Source organism: Lithobates pipiens, unplaced genomic scaffold (genome assembly GCF_037356315.1).
Source record: "Lithobates pipiens isolate NorthernLeopardFrog02 unplaced genomic scaffold, aLitPip1_a1.2 Scaffold_167, whole genome shotgun sequence".
Taxonomy (NCBI): domain Eukaryota; kingdom Metazoa; phylum Chordata; class Amphibia; order Anura; family Ranidae; genus Lithobates; species Lithobates pipiens.
The window spans coordinates 480,229-496,702 of NW_027507753.1; the positions used below are offsets into that span (position 1 = coordinate 480,229).

Below are 16,474 nucleotides of genomic sequence, written 5' to 3' on the forward strand. Positions count from 1 at the left end.
GCAGAGCGTAAATCACTAGACATGTGCATTCGTTTTCGTCCGAATGCATTTTCGTCCGAATTTCAGCTTTTTTTGTTTTCATTTTGACAAACGATAACGAAAGCACAGAATCTGAAAAACGAAAGATCCGACATAAATAAATGCTTTATTTTCGTTTTCATTGTTACAACAGTTCGATATAGAATAGGAGATTCGACGTGACTTTGACAATAATCTGTCTATAGAACCTGTGGTCGAATGTGCCTAACCTTACCTCTATTAGTCCAAGATTATATAGAGAAAAGATTTGACAGAGAGAAAAGATTCTGCAAGTTACTGTCCTAAAAAGTGTTTGGGGACCCGGGTCCTACCCCAGGGGACATGGATCAATGCAAAAAAGTTTTAAAAACGGACGTTTTTTCGGGAGCAGTGATTTTAATAATGATTAAAGTGAAACAATAAAAGTGTAATATTTCTTTAAATTTCGTAGGGGGGTTGTCTATAGTATTCCTGTGAAGGGGCTCATGTTTCTGGTGCTTAGAACTGTCCCTGCACAAAGTGTCATTTATGCAGGAAAAAAGTCCTTTAAAATCACTTGCAGCTATTATGAATTGTCGGCTCCGTAATACAGAGAACACTCATTGAAAGTCATTGATAAAAAAAAAAAGAAATAAATAAAAAAAGTGTGGGGGTCCCCCAAATTCAATTACCAGGCCCTTCAGGTCTGGTATGGATATTAAGGGGAACCCCGCGTCAAATGTAAAAAAAATTGACATGGGGTCCCCCTAAAAATCCTTACCAGACCCTTTATCCGAGCACGCAACCTGGCAGGCCGCAGGAAAAGAGGGGGGGACGAGAGAGTGGCCCCCCTCCCTCCTGAACCGTACCAGGCCACATGCCCTCAACATTGGGAGGGTGCTTTGGGGGTCTGTGACCCCTCAAAGCACCTTGTCCCCATGTTGATGAGGACAAGGGCCTCATCCTCACAACCCTGGCCGGTGGTTGTGAGAATCTGCGGGTGGGGGGCTTATCAGAATCTGGAAGCCCCCTTTAACAAGGGGGCCCCCAGATCCCACCCCCCCTGTTTGAAATGGTAAGGGGGTACAAAAGTACCCCTACCATTTCACAAAGAAAGTGTAAAAAATAGTTAAATAAGACAAACACACTTTTGAAAAATTCCTTTATTAAAAATAAAAAAAAACATTCCAGCAGTGCTAATCCACTCTTGCTATCCAGCGACGGAGGGTCATCTCTCCAGCGATGGCTCATCTCATCCAGCGCAGCGAATCCATCCTTCTTCTGTCTCCGCGGAGGAGACACTACAGGGATTCCGGCGGCCTGACGTTTCTTATATACGGAGGGCGGGCCACCCATCACCTGACCCCGCCCCCCTCTGATGCAAGGGGAAACCCGGGGTTCCCTGTGACGTATGGGTGACCCCGCCCCCCTCTGATGTAACACAGGCAGGTTTCTGTTACATCAGAGGGGGCGGGGTCACCCATACGTCACGGGGAACCCCGGGTTTCCCCTTGCGTCAGAGGGGGGAGGGGTCAGGTGACGGGTGGCCCTGCCCTCCGTATATAAGAAACGTCAGGCCGCCGGAATCCCTGCAGTGTCTCCTCCGCGGAGACAGAAGAAGGATTGATTCGCTGCGCTGGATGAGATGAGCCATCGCTGGAAAGATGACCCTCCGTCACTGGATAGCAAGAGTGGATTACCGCTGCTGGAATCTTTTTTTAATTTTTTTTTATTTTTAACCACTTGAGACCCGCGCTATAGCCGAATGACGGCTACAGCGCGGATCTCCTTTGCCGGGACGACGTCTATTGACGTCGTCCCATGCACGAGCGGCTTGCGCGCCCCCCTCTATGAGACTCGCCTGATCACCGATCCGTGCAAGGGGTCGATCCTGACCCCTTATCACGTGATCAGCTGTCAGCCAATGACAGCTGATCATGTGATATAACGGAGCCGGTAATCGGCTATTATACCTCCTCGCGCTGACAGCGTGAGGAGAAAAAAAAAGCCGATCACCAGCGGCCGTGATCGGGACTGATGTCCCGATCACGGCCAGCTCTGCCAGTGCCCACCTGCCCCCTGCCAGTGCCCACCTGCCCCCTCATAACTATACATAATAAAAAATTAGTGCCCCCTGTCAGTGCCACCCAGCAGTGCCCACAGTGCCACCCAGCAGTGCCCACAGTGCTACCCAGCAGTGCCACCCAGCAGTGCCCACAGTGCCACCCAGCAGTAACCACAATCTGCCTCAACAAAGGTGCTGCACCCCAGTGCCACATATCAGTGCCCATCAGTGTCATCTACCAGTGCCCATCAGTGCCCAGCAGTGCCGCCCATCAGTGCCCAGCAGTGCCACCTATCAGAGCCACCTATCAGTGCCACCTATCAGTGCCCATCAGTCCCATCTATCAGTGGTACCTATCAGTGCCCATCCATGCCACCCATCCCTGCCACCCATCCGTGCCACCCATCCGTGCCATCTTATCTGTGCCCATCTTTCCCATCAGTGCTGCCTTATCTGTGCCCATCGGTGCCGCCTTATCTGTGCCTATTAGTGCCGCCTTAACTATGCCAATCAGTGCGCACCAGTGCAGCCTATCAGTACCCACCAATGCAGCCCATCAGTGCCCACCAATGCAGCCCATCAGTGCCCACCAGTGCAGCCTATCAGTGCCGCCTCATCAGCGTACTTCAATGAAGGAGAAAAATGACCTGTTTGCAAAATTTTATAACAAACTATTAAACATGATTTATTTTGTATTTTTTTTTGCACCTTTTTTTTGTTTAGCAAAAAATAAAACTCCCAGCTGTGATTAAATACCACCAAAAGAAAGCTCTATTTGTGGGAAAAAAATTATAAAAATGTCATTTGGGTCCAGTGTTGTATGACCGCGCAATTGTCATTCAAAGTGCATCAGCACTGAAAGCTGAAAATTGGTCTGGGACTGAGGGGGGTTTTTTTCTTTCAAAAGATTTTATTGATTTTACATATCAAAGAGAAACAAAACAGCAAAGTACAGATAACCATGCTCACTTGTCGGAGGTAAAAGTCACTGATAAGGAATACATGAAAGGTTGCTTAGGACATCAACAAGGAATTAAAATATAAACATGTTTCAGAATAATCGCCCTTCCCACTTGCTTGCGACATATAGAGGTATAATCTGGGGGGCACTAGTCAGTCCTCCCCTGCACCCCGACTGGGAGCATACTGTGCAGGGAAGGAGTCCCGTGGTGTCCAGCATATTCTACAAGAGGTGAGAGACCTCCATAGCCATGGAGGTGAGGTACTACGTTAGAGGTGTGACTGAAGTTCACACACCTCATCTCTCCAGTATTATATAACATGAAAAAAAAAGAGGGGAGTAATAAGGGTCCTGGAGAGTGAGGCAACAAAATAAAACAAAACAAAACAAAATACAACAAGACTCTGTACCGACAAACAAGGGGTGAGAGGTGTGGGAAGAGGGAGATGGGGGGGCGTGTCCGCAGTCGAGCAACCTTCAAAGCCGAGAGTGGTCCAGGGAACTAGGGCCGGACTCCTGGAATAAGTGAAATGCCCATGTATTGAGCCCAAGGCTCCCACGTAGCCTCGAACTGAGCCGTGGAATCTAAAAGAATGCCGGTAAGTTTCTCTTGCACCATTATCTAAGAATTTTTTTTGACGGTGGCTGCAAAGGGAACTTTAGGGAGTTTCCAAGCCTTGGCTATTGTCATTTTGGCACCCAGGAATATAAATTGAATTAGTTTACGAGTATGTTTCGGGATCCCAGGGAGATTAGCGTTGAGTAGGGCAATGGCAGGGCTTCTCGGGAGGGTATGGTTAGTGATACTCTTTATTAAGGCTAGGATTCTTTTCCAGAAAGGCCTAATTCTGGGGCATTCCCACCAGATGTGGGCCATGGTCCCGATCAGGTGGCATCCCCGGAAGCAGCTGGGGTCGGCTGAGGGGAACATTAGGGAGAGTCTCGAGGGGGTTAGGTACCACCTGGTAAGGACCTTTACATTGGCCTCAATTAGTGAGACATTTCTGATGCCTTTAAAGTCTCTGGAGAAGGAGGCCTGCCACTGCTCCACTGTCGTGCTAAGTGCTAGTTCAGTCTCCCAAGCTGTCATGTAAGAGGATCTATTAGGTTGATGAGCAAGGGCCTTGTATACCACTGAGACTGCCCCTCTCTGTTCCGTGGCCTGTCTGCACCATGATTCGTACGGAGTGCAGCCTGAGGAGGCCTGCTTACCCGTCCAAAGCTGTAGAAGGAAATGGCGGATTTGGTGGAACCTAAAGCCTTCTGAAGGAGGCATCTCGAGCTGGTTCACACAATGTCCCAGGGTAATAGGGCCTCGAGCGTCCAGAAAGTGCCCTATTCGATATAGACCCTTATCCAACCACCATCTGAAAGCTGTGGGCTCCTGGCCCGGTGGGAAGTCTGGGTTGTTGAATAAGTGAGCTAATGGTTTTAGGTGCGAGATGAGGTGGGGGGATTTTTTCAACCTGTCCCATAGATGAAGCGATTGTGAGAGAATCGGGGAGAGGATGGGGGGCCGGAGCCTTGGAGGGGACCAGAGGAGAGATTCAATGGTGTAATCTGGGGCTGCTTGATTCTCCAGGGAAACCCAGTCTGGTTTTTCAGATATATTGTAAATTATTGAAAGCTGTGCTATTCTGGCTGCCTGAAAATACCAGAGCAGTCTCGGCAACCCCAAACCTCCCTGCGATTTGTGGGTGTACAAGGTCTGCTGGGGGCTCCTATGGCCTCTCCCTCCCCATATAAATTTGTTTATTTTTGCTTGGAAAGACCTTAGGTGATCCAGTTTGATATTAATGGGTATGGCCCTGAAGAGGTATAACAATCTCGGGAGTAAAGTCATTTTAATGGAGTTTATCCTACCCAACCATGATAACTCTCCCTTCTCCCATTGTCCCAGATCCTCCTCAAGTTTTCGATATATGGGGGGGAAGTTAGCTTCGTACAGCTGTTCCACCTTGGCAGTTAGGTTGATGCCCAGGTATTCTATAGAGGAGTCGCTCCATTTACATTTGAAAGAGCTCTGCAGAGCCAATTTAGTTTCATGTCTGAGAGAGATATTCAGGGCATGTGATTTAGTGTAATTAACCGTGAGACCCGAGACTACTGAGAAATCTTGAAGGAGTTTACATAGGTTGGGAGGGAGACTGTCGGTGAAGTAAGGAAAAGAAGTAAGTCATCGGCAAAAAGGCCGCATTTGTGTACCCGTGTCCCGTCTGTGACGCCTTGTATGTCAGGGTTTGAGCGAATTGCAATGGCCAGGGTCTCAATCGCCATTGCGAAGATTAGGGGGGAGAGCGGGCAGCCCTGCCGGGTTCCCCTCGCTATTACTAGTGGTTCTGAGTGCTGACCCTGTATGCGAATCAAGGCTTTAGGATTAGAGTACAGCGAGCCCAGGATTCCTCTAAAGCGGGGACCAAATCCCCATTTGTCTAGAAGGAAGAAAATGTACTTCCAGTCTATGGCATCAAAGTCCTTGTGTAGGTCTAGGGATAGAAGCATCCCTTCCTGAGCTTGTTTACCGTTCCAGCCAGATTGGAGGAGGGAGACAATGTCAACCGCTCTTCTGATTTGGTCAGGTCCCTGTCTGCCCGGTATGAAGCCCACTTGGTCTTTGTGAATGTAATATTTAATAAAGGAAGAGAGGCGGTTAGCTAAAATTTTGGTTAGAATTTTGAGGTCGTTATTGATGAGGGAGATGGGCCGATAATTTTCCACTTCTTCATGATTTTTGTTGGGTTTGGGAATTACTGTGATGTAGGCAGTGTTGAGGTGTGGGTCTAAGGGGGATCCCTCCGTTTTGGAGTTGAAAAATTTGGCCATGTGCGGGGCTAAGATATCCCCAAATGTCCTATAGTAAGGTGTAGATAGTCCGTCAGGGCCAGGGGCTGAACCAGGTTTCAAGGCCTTAATGACTGCCAGAACTTCCTCCTCCGTGAAGGAATCTTCCATAATGTCTTTATGTGCTGTGGTCAGGGACGGCAGTCTGAGGCCTTGAAAAAAGGCAGACATTGCTGGGCCCTTCTCTGTGGCGTCTTGGCTATATAGTTTGGCGTAATAATCTTGAAAAGCCCTCAAGATCTTAGTCGGGTTGGAGGTTGGGGGTTGGCCGTTCAGTCTTAGTTTGGGGAAGGCAAACGATTTGGATTTAGGTGTGAGTTTACGAGCTAGCATAGATCCTATTTTATCTTTGTGCATGTAGTATTTGGCCCCACTCCATCTAATGTGTTTCTCTGCTGATGCGGTGAGTTTTAAGTTAAGTTCTAATCTGGTGGTGTCTAATTGGTCTGCCGAGGCCTTTGAAGGGTGGTGCTTATGCGCCCTTTTAAGATCCGCAAACTTGGATTCTAGGTCACGGATTTCTAACAGTCGTTCTTTTTTGAGGCGGGAGGAGAGCTTAATCAGTTCTCCTATGATGGTAACTTTATGAGCCGCCCAAATAATTTCTGGGGAGATGCCTTCCGTTGCGTTGGTGGAAAAGTAGTCCTTGATAGAGTCGGCTATGCATTTGGCATGAATGGGGTTACTGAGGATAGACTCGTTTAGACGCCAGTGTGTTCCTCCTTTGTTGGTGAAGACATTGCGGATGGACAGAAGGACCAACGAGTGGTCCGACCATGAGGAGTCTATAATGGATGCTTTTAGGGCTAAAGGAACTAGCGTTGGGGGAATCAGGATGTGATCGATCCTGGCATATGACTGATGCGGGGACGAATAGTGTGTGTAATCCTTACTTTTAGGGTTCAATTCCCTCCAGATATCCACTAGACTTTTAGAGTGGAGGAATTTTGCAATTTTACTGCTCATTTTTGAGGGTCTCGTCGCTTGATCTTTAGTGGGTTTAGTCTTGTCAAGTCCCTGGTCGAATGCTACATTGGAGTCCCCACCCATGATAATTTTGCCTTCCAGCATCGGACCCAATGTCGAGTAGAGAGATTTGAAGAATTTGGCTTGACCTTTATTGGGAGCATAATATGAGACTATGGAATAGAGTATTCCTTCAAACGTTCCCTTCACTAGGATGAATCTACCCTCTGGGTCCCTATATTCTGAAATATGTTTATAGTTGCAGTGTCTAGAGAAGAGGATCACAACCCCCTTGGTTTTTGTAGGGGCATTTGCAAGGAAAAACGTGGGATAGGAGGAATGGATAAATTTGGGTCTATAGCGAACAGGGAAGTGCGTTTCCTGCAACAGGACGACATCAGTTTTAAGGGCTCGATACCGTTCGAAGGCTATTCTCCTCTTCCTGGGGGAATTTAGACCTTGGACATTGTGTGAGACCAGTCTCAGATCCCTGTTAAAAGTGGGAGTGTTAGCCATTAGGACAGAGAGGGGGGTTGATCAACCAAATACATCCACTTACCCTTTGGGTAATGACACTCCGGACCGAGACCTCCATTCTGATGCCGAAATCAAGAATAGCCCTGGAATCAGTAGCTCTATTCGTCTGCGGACACGCTTGGGGAGAAAGAAGGAGAGAACATGAGGGAGGGAAGGGAAGGGAGACACAAAACATAGAAACATGTCTTCTACGAAGACTGGCGTAGGGCCGGCGTGAGAGGACCCACCGACCCCCATCGAGAATATTTTGGGCGATCCCGAGGATCGCCCAAAGGCCCATGCCAGAGAGGTGTGAACTACCTCTATGAGATGGGTGAGAGCACATTGGGTCCACCCCGGACCCTAACTGAAAAACTTAATGAAACAATGTAAAACTTTAGAACATAACGCTATAATATTGAGAGCATCTAAGTCCTGCCAGCTGTTGTACCCCAGTTGCTTCTGGTGATCATCTGTCGTGTGGGGAGAAGACCCAACCGGGCCCGGCTGGGTCCAAACCCGAGGCTCTGTAACCTGAGACCATGGTAAGGAGAAAACTACCCTCCCCCGATCTATTGGTCCGAAGGAACCATACCCACCCCCCGCCCCAAAGCCAACAAACTAAGGATCAGCGGAATCCAAAGGAAGGGGAGGGGGAATATGGGGATTTGTAGACCCAATAACCTGTAAAGACCATGTAGACTTATGGGGACTAAGGGCCCATTTATGAAAAAAGGGGGGTCTGCGCGGGCCTAGGGGAGAAAGCCAATGGTAGGCCATGGTCCAAGTGTCTCTTCCTAAACAACCCGGTAGTTGCAAGGAAGATGCATCTAAAACCTAGATGAAATTATACCCCTGTGGGGGTACGGGGGGACAAACCCGCTAAACTGCCTTGTGGCCATCCCCATGAGAGAAGAAAAAAACAGAAAAAAAATACAAATATGTACAGGGGGGAGAGAGTCAATTAAACCGTGAGATGGGGGTTTATCACCCCGTCCGTCGAGCGGGCTATTGCCCGAGGAAGTTCACTCGAGAGTGGGAAAAGTAACGAAGAGACAGACTTCTCTGTAGACATCTTTCAGGGGGGGCCTCCATCCTTGCTCTTCTTGGTGCGGCCGTTAAGCCAGAGAGGGGAGACTGGGCTGGACGGGGGGGTCTCCTGGCTGACCCGGCAGAAGATGAGGAAAAGTCCATGGGGAGCTCCTGAGAAATCAGCTTCAAGTGTAGAAAGAGTTTTTCTCCATCCACCATATTGGAAAAGGAGTATGATTTTTCGTTGAGGGAGAACTTCGCTGCAAACGGGAAAGTCCATCGGTATTTTATGTCTTGCTGGTTGAGCACAAGCAGGAGTGGTTTGAGAGCCCTTCTCTTTTGTATGGTGGAGGGAGCCAGGTCTGCGAATATCTGTATACGGTGGCCCTGAAATTGGAGGTCGGATTGCGCTCTGGATTGGCGCATCACTTCTTCCTTGGTTGCGTAGTAATGGGGTTTCACAATTATGTCCCGGGGGAGCCATCCTTTCTGGGGAGCCCTAGAGACCGGTGCGCCCTGTCTAGGTCCAGACGTTGCGGTGGAATTTGTGGGGCCAATTGGGAGATAATGTCCCGTACCGTTAGGGGGATGTCAGCAATGGATTCCGGTATACCACGGATTCGTAAGTTGTACCTCCTGGACCTGTTCTCAAGGTCGTCGATTCTTGCAATGGCAACGTCAAGTTGATCCTGGATAGTTTTAATATGGGCTTCATTTTGGTTGGTCCTGGAGACCGTAGTGTCCATTTTGTTTTCTATGGCCTCAATTCTGGTTCCCAGATTGGCAAAGTCAGATTTAATGTTATTAGTAATCTGGGTAGCAGTATTAGCCAGCCCTCTGTCAAGTAATTCTGAGAATTTAGAGAAAAGATTCGCTTGGAGGGTGGAAATGTCTGTCAGGGAGAAGTTCGGGGATGCAGGTCCCTGGGGCTGCGGTGTAGCTGGGCCCTCTGGGGATAGAGGGAAGTCCTCCATGTGGTGGCCTATGAGAGATTCAGTGGAAGCAGGTGACGGGACCTGTGGCGAGCTGGGTTCGTCGGGAGGTTTTAGTCTGCATTGGGAGCCGCTCTGTGCCACCTGAGAGTAGGACAGCGTGGCTGGGGTCAGCACTTGCCTGTGATCTGGTGGTTTGCCCGTGTAGGCCGCGTGTGGCTGTGCAGCTGAGGTGGCGGCGGCCATATTGGTACACCCTCTTCCCGCTGAACGGTTGAAATGCGGCCCTAAATCCCATCTTGTTGGGGGGCCAGGCATCCGCTATTGTTCACCGACCTTTCCCACGTTCGGGGGAGTAGCAGGGGGGTAGCTCCGTGCGCTGTGTGAGGCGTCAGCTGGATCGGCGGTCCGGGGTGGTGCGGAGCTTGTGGCTCAAGCAGCCATGTCGGAGCTCTCGCGCATGCGCACTCTCGGACTGAGGGGGGTTTAAGTGCCCAGTAAGCAAGTGGTTAATAAAGGAATTTTTCAAAAGTGTGTTTGTCTTATTTAACTATTTTTTACACTTTCTTTGTGAAATGGTAGGGGTACTTTTGTACCCCCTTACCATTTCAAACAGGGGGGCGGGATCTTGGGGTCCCCTTGTTAAAGGGGGCTTCCAGATTCTGATAAGCCCCCCGCCCGCAGACCCTCACAACCACCAGCCAGGGTTGTGAGGATGAGGCCCTTGTCCTCATCAACATGGGGACAAGGTGCTTTGAGGGGTCACAGACCCCCAAAGTATCCTCCCAATGTTGAGGGCATGTGGCCTGGTATGGTTCAGGAGGGAGGGGGGCGCTCTCTCGTCCCCCCCCCCCCTCTTTTCCTGCGGCCTGCCAGGTTGCGTGCTCGGATAAAGGGTCTGGTATGGATTTTTAGGGGGACCCCCACGTCAATTTTTTTTTTAATTTGATGCGGAGTTCCCCTTAACCACTTGACCACTGGGCACTTAAACACCCTTAATAACCAGAGCAATTTTCAGCTTTCGGTGCTCTCACATTTTGAATGACAATTATTTAGTCATACAACACTGGACCTATATGAAATTTTTGTCCTTTTTTTCATACAAATAGAGCTTTCTTTTGGTGGTATTTAATAACTGCTGGGTTTTTTATTTTTTGTGCTATAAAAGAAAAAATACAGAAAATTCTGTAAAAAAATGAATTTTTCTTCGTTTCTGTTATAAAATTTAGCAGATTAGTAATTTTTTCTTCATAAATTTTGGCCAAAATTTATACTACTACATATCTTTGGTAAAAATAAGTACAAATTGGTGGATATTATTTGGTCTTTGTGAAAGTTATAGAGTCCACAAGCTATGGTGCCAATATCTGAAAATTGATCACACCTGAAGTACTGACGGCCTATTTCAATTCTTGAGACCCTAACATGCCATAAAAGTACAAATACCCCCCAAATGACCCCTTTTTGGAAAGAAGACATTCCAAGGTATTTAGTAAAAGGCATGATGAGTTTTTTGAAGTTGTCATTTTTTCCCACAATTCTTTGCAAAATCAAGATTTTTTTTTACCTTTTTTTTTTTTTCACAAAATTGTTATATTATCAGTTTATTTCTCACACAGCATATGCATACCAAAAATTACACCCCAAAACACATTCTGCTATTACTCCCGAGTATGTCGATACCACATGTGTGAGACTTTTACACAGTGTGGCCACATACAGAGGCCCAACATGCAGGGAGCGCCATCAGGCGTTCTGGAGCACCCAGGACAATTCTGACTTTTCTCTCCTACATGTAAAAATCATCATTTATTTGCTAGAAAATTACATTGAATCTCAAAACATTATATATGTTTTTTTAGCAAACACCCTGGAGAATACAATGATGGTCGTTGCAACTTTTTATCTCGCACGGTATTTGCGCAGCAATTTTTCGAATGCTTTTTTTGGAAAAAAAAACTGTTTTGTGCTTAAAAAAAAAAAAACACAGTAAAGTTAGCCCAATTTTTGCATAATGTGAAAGATGAAGTTACACCGAGTAAATCGATACCTAACATGTCACTCTTCAAAATTGCATAGGCTCGTGGAATGGCGCCAAACGTCGCTACTTAAAAATCCCCATAGGCGACGATTTAATTTTTTTTTACTGGTTATATGTTTTGAGTTACAGAGGAGTTCTAGGGCTAGAATTATTGCTCTCGCTCTAACGTTCGCAGCGATACCTCACATGTGTGGTTTGAACACCGTTTTCATATGTGGGCGGGACTTACGTATGCGTTCGCTTCTGCATGCGAGCACATGGGGACAAGGGCGCTTTAAAAAAAAAATATATATGTTATTGTTCATTTTACTTTATTTATTTTAGTTTGACATTTTTTTCCCCAAAAATAAAATTTTTGATCACTTTTATTCCTATTACAAGGAATGTAAACATCCCTTGTAATAGGTATATGGCATGACAGGTCCTCTTTACAGTGAGATATGGGGTCAATAAGACCCCGCATCTCATCTCTAAGCTGGGAAGCCTGAAAAAAAAAAAAAAGATTCTGGATTTGATCGTATTGGCGAGTCGGTAGAAGTACCGGAGGGCGGCGGGAGGGGGGGTGTCTATGGCTGGGTATGGCTGGGTATCTCAGAGTATGGCGTTGCAGAGTATTGCGTTGCAGAGCATTGCAGGATATTGGAGGGTGTTGCAGAGTGTTGCACGGTATTGGCAGGTGTTGCAGAGTGTTGCAGGGTATTGGTGGGTGTTGCAGAGCATTGCAGAGTGTTGCAGAGCATTGCAGAGTGTTGCACGGTATTGGCGGGTGTTGCAGAGTGTTGCCGGGTATTGGTGGGTGTTGCAGAGCATTGCAGAGTGTTGCACGGTATTGGCGGGTGTTGCAGAGCATTGCAGAGTGTTGCAGAGCATTGCAGGGTGTTGCAGAGCATTGCAGGGTGTTGCAGAGTATTGCAGAGCATTGCAGGGTATTGCAGCGTAATGCAGAGTATTGCAGCGTAATGCAAAGTATTGCAGCGTAATGCAGAGTAATGCAGGGTATTTCAGAGTAATGCAGAGTAATGCAGGGTATTTCAGAGTAATGCAGGGTATTTCAGAGTAATGCAGAGTATTGCAGGGTATTTCAGAGTAATGCAGAGTAATGCAGGGTATTTCAGAGTAATGCAGAGTAATGCAGGGTATTTCAGAGTAATGCAGAGTAATGCAGGGTATTTCAGAGTAATGCAGGGTATTTCAGAGTAATGCAGAGTATTGCAGGGTATTTCAGAGTAATGCAGAGTAAGGCAGGGTATTTCAGAGTAATGCAGAGTAATGCAGGGTATTTCAGAGTAATGCAGAGTAATGGCAGGGTATTGCAGAGTGTTTGCAGGGAATTGAGGGGTTAATTTTCGGTGAGCAGCGATGTGGGCACTGCAGATGCAGCCCACATCGCTGCTGACACCAATCTCTTCCCCCTCCGCTGTTCCGATCGGCACAGAGAGGGGGAGGGAGGAACCGGCGTCATAACATGACGCCGGTTTGTTTACAAGTGATCACTCCGTCATTCGACGGAGCGATCACGTGGTAAACGGCCGCTATGAGCGGCCGTTTACCGTGATCCGTGATGCGCCGGGTCCTGTGGACCCGGCGGTCACGGATGCTCTCGAGTGCGCGCCCCAGGGGGCGCGCGAGAGCGGAATTCTGGGAGGACGTCATATGACGGCCTCCCACAGTTAAGAAACCGCCCTAAAGCCGTCATTCGGCTATAGGGCGGTTATTAAGTGGTTAATATCCATACCAGACCTGAAGGGTCTGATTATGGATATTTAGGGGGAACCCCACATAAATTTTTTTCTTAAATCTGAAGCAGGGTTCCCCTTAATATCCATACCAGACCTGAAGGGCCTGGTAATTGAATTTGGGGGACCCCCACACTTTTTTATTTATTTATTTATTTATTTATTTATCAATGACTTTCAATGAGTGTTCTCTGTATTACAGAGCCGACAATTCATAATAGCTGCGAGTGATTTTAAAGGACTTTTTTTCCTGCATAAATGACACTTTGTGCAGGGACAGTTCTAAGCTCCAGAAACATGCGCCCCTTCACAAGCATACTATAGACAACCCCCCCCCCCCACGAAATTTAAAGGAATATTACACTTTTATTGTTTCACTTTAATCATTAAAATCACTGCTCCCGAAAAAACAGGCGTTTTTAAAACTTTTTTTGCATTGATACATGACCCCTGGGGCAGGACCCGGGTCCCCAAACACTTTTTAGGACAGTAACTTGCAAATTAGTCTTTACAATTAGCACTTTAGATTTTGAACGTTGGAGTCCCATAGACTTTAATAGGGTTCTAAAGTATGCTATAGACTAGCTCCGTCGAATCTTCTTTATACATTCGACAGACACCATAAGCCTTCAAAGACAGATTCGACCGTAATTCATGTGGATTTTTGGACGAATGCAATTTTTGAACGAAAAACTAAATAAATAAAAACAAATTTCGGGAGTAACTAAATAAATTACGTTTTCGGACGAAAACGAAATTCCTAAACGAAATATTTTACTCTGCACGTGTCTATAAATCACTCATGATGGAGGATGACCTTTTCCCACTATGGCAGAGCGTAAATCGCTCATGATGGCGGATGGTCTTTTCCTAGGATGGCAGAGTGTAAATCGCTCATGACGGAGGATGGCCTTTTCCCATGATGGCAGAGTGTAAATCGCTCATGACGGAGGATGGCCTTTTCCCATGATGGCAGAGCGTAAATCGCTCATGATGGCGGATGGCCTTTTCCCATGATGGCAGAGTGTAAATCGCTCTTGATGGCGGATGGTCTTTTCCTAGGATGGCAGAGTGTAAATCGCTGATGATGGAGGATGGCCTTTTCCCATGATGGCAGAGTGTAAATCGCTCATGATGGCGGATGGTCTTTTCCTAGGATGGCAGAGTGTAAATCGTTCATGATGGTGGATGGCCTTTTCCCAACAATGATAGAGTGTAAATCACTCGTTGATGGAGGATGACAGGAGACCTCGTCAGAAGACCAATTTACAGACAGGTTCCCTTAGCTTTATCCATATAAATGGCTGCTGTATGTTTATGCACTGCACTTCCAGGGGTGGTTGCTGCCCTCTTATTTTCCAGTGCAGCAAGTGTCTTTTTATAATTTGATTGCTTTCAACGAACTTGTTCACACCAGATGCAGTCCAGTGGTGATCTGGCCATCAGGCTTGCACAGAATCTATACAGTGACAGATTTTGCCTGCCAACCAGCAAAAGTGTTAACTTCGATATATTAACTTCGATATATTAACTTCAGAAATGACATTACATTCAACACTGTAAACTGCAAGATTTGGCACAGTTTCTGGAAAGAGTGGAACCTGACAACTGACTTTTGGCTGATGCTTTTTATAGACTTAGTACAAGCGCTGGCGCACTCAGTCACTGCTAGGAGAGCATTATGCCACTGGAGGGTAGGCAGAACTTCTATACAAGCCTTTGACATTTCCTATAATGGGAGGTTATTGTTCGGCCAAACACTGAACAATGCAATTAAGCAAATACAGGAGGTAAAGTCTGGACTGTAGCCACAGACTAGTAGGAGGAAGCCCCCATCCTTCACTAAGGCCCACTGAACTTCAGAGGGTGCAGGAGGCCAAATCTTATAAGACAGGCTGCAGATTTAATATATTACAATGTAGGTATCTCAAAGTTACTTTTGACATGAAATAAGTCCAGAGCAAGATGCTAAGATGACTGGAAAGTCTCTTTTAAAGGTGCGTTCAACCAGTCTCTTCCAGTTGGGGCCAGGGAGCCTAAGTGAAGTAGATGATTGTAGCTTCCTTCTGGAGGGTTTGGACAACAATTGCCAAAGACCAGTGGGTCCAGAAGACGGGTGGGTGGACAATGGAGAACAGATCTCAGAAGATAAAATGTCTGCACCCTTTTTTTTTTTTTTGCTGCTGCTGCAAGGCCATCAAGCCATTGATGCTGAAAACATAACCAATGGGGGGGCCTTTCTCCCCAGTTTTTTTAGTACCTAAGGCAGGATCCTCCTGAGCGGTTTCAGTTGAGGGAATGGAATGTGATGGAGTCCATGCAGACAGTCACAGGTACAGTTCAGCAGGAGGACCAGTTTGAATCATTCAGCTGGCCGACTTGTACTTCCATGTACCGATCAATGCCGAACACCAGAGGCGTGGAAGATTTGTGGTGGCCAGAGGTCACTTCCAGTTGTCTGCTTTTTACAGAATTGGCACAGCCCAAGGAAACTTTTTGAAGATCTTGTTGGCAGTGGTGGTACCTTGGGCCAGGTGACACATGACAGCATTTTGATTTTCCTTCTTTAGCCTATGAGTTGGGCTGTCTATGGATCAGAAAATCGTTGTGCTTATACACATTCAACAAGAACTACAATTTTGGACATCGCCACTGCACTTCTTTCGATGATTCTGAAGCCTGATGCCAGTCTCTGGGGCAGGGGGATCCACCATCTGAAGTTACAAGTGCAAGGCCATTGGAGCGCGGTAAAGCACAGACTCCCCAAGTATCTTGAATGTGGAAAAAATACTTTTTCTAGCATTGCAAGCCTTTCCAGATTTTCAAGGGGTTGACAACAAGGCAGTGGTAGCCTACATTGCCTGAAAAGGAACACCAAAAGTCTTTTTCTTGTTGCATCTTGCAAAGAAACTTTACGTGGGGCAGAGAATCGCTTAAACCAGTTAAGGCTGGTCTTCTTGCCAGAAAAGAAATGCCAATTATTGGTTTGGTTAGACAAAATATTGTTTTTTCAACAAGTGCCTCATACCAATATTGGCCCTATGGGGTGTTCCAGCAGTAGCTCTCAGGAAGACTTCACTGAACATGCAGCTTCTGATATTTGCAACAAGATACCAATGCAAAGACTCCATCATACAAGAGGTCCACAGTGCCATGCAATTCTCTGTTTGATCTTTGTCTCTGGTCAAATGAAATCCTTTATGGAAAGGTCAATAACAGCCCTCCAATCCAATGAAACTACTTTTACTAGCCTGGCTATGGAATAGGCTACACTAGAGGTCCAGGGATTCTCATCTGAGGTTGTTCAGACCCTGGTGACCAGAAGATCACCCAAGATCACTACATAGCGGAGGATATGAAAGAAGTCTGTTTTTTTTTTGTCTGCTC

The 16,474-nt window shown here is 46.8% G+C and overlaps 1 protein-coding gene across 1 annotated transcript in view; it reads right to left on the minus strand.

The window, feature by feature from the left end:
• Window positions 1-16,474, minus strand: part of LOC143986527 (NACHT, LRR and PYD domains-containing protein 3-like) — a 214,361-nt gene that overhangs the window by 181,104 nt on the left and 16,783 nt on the right. The window lies entirely within an intron of this gene.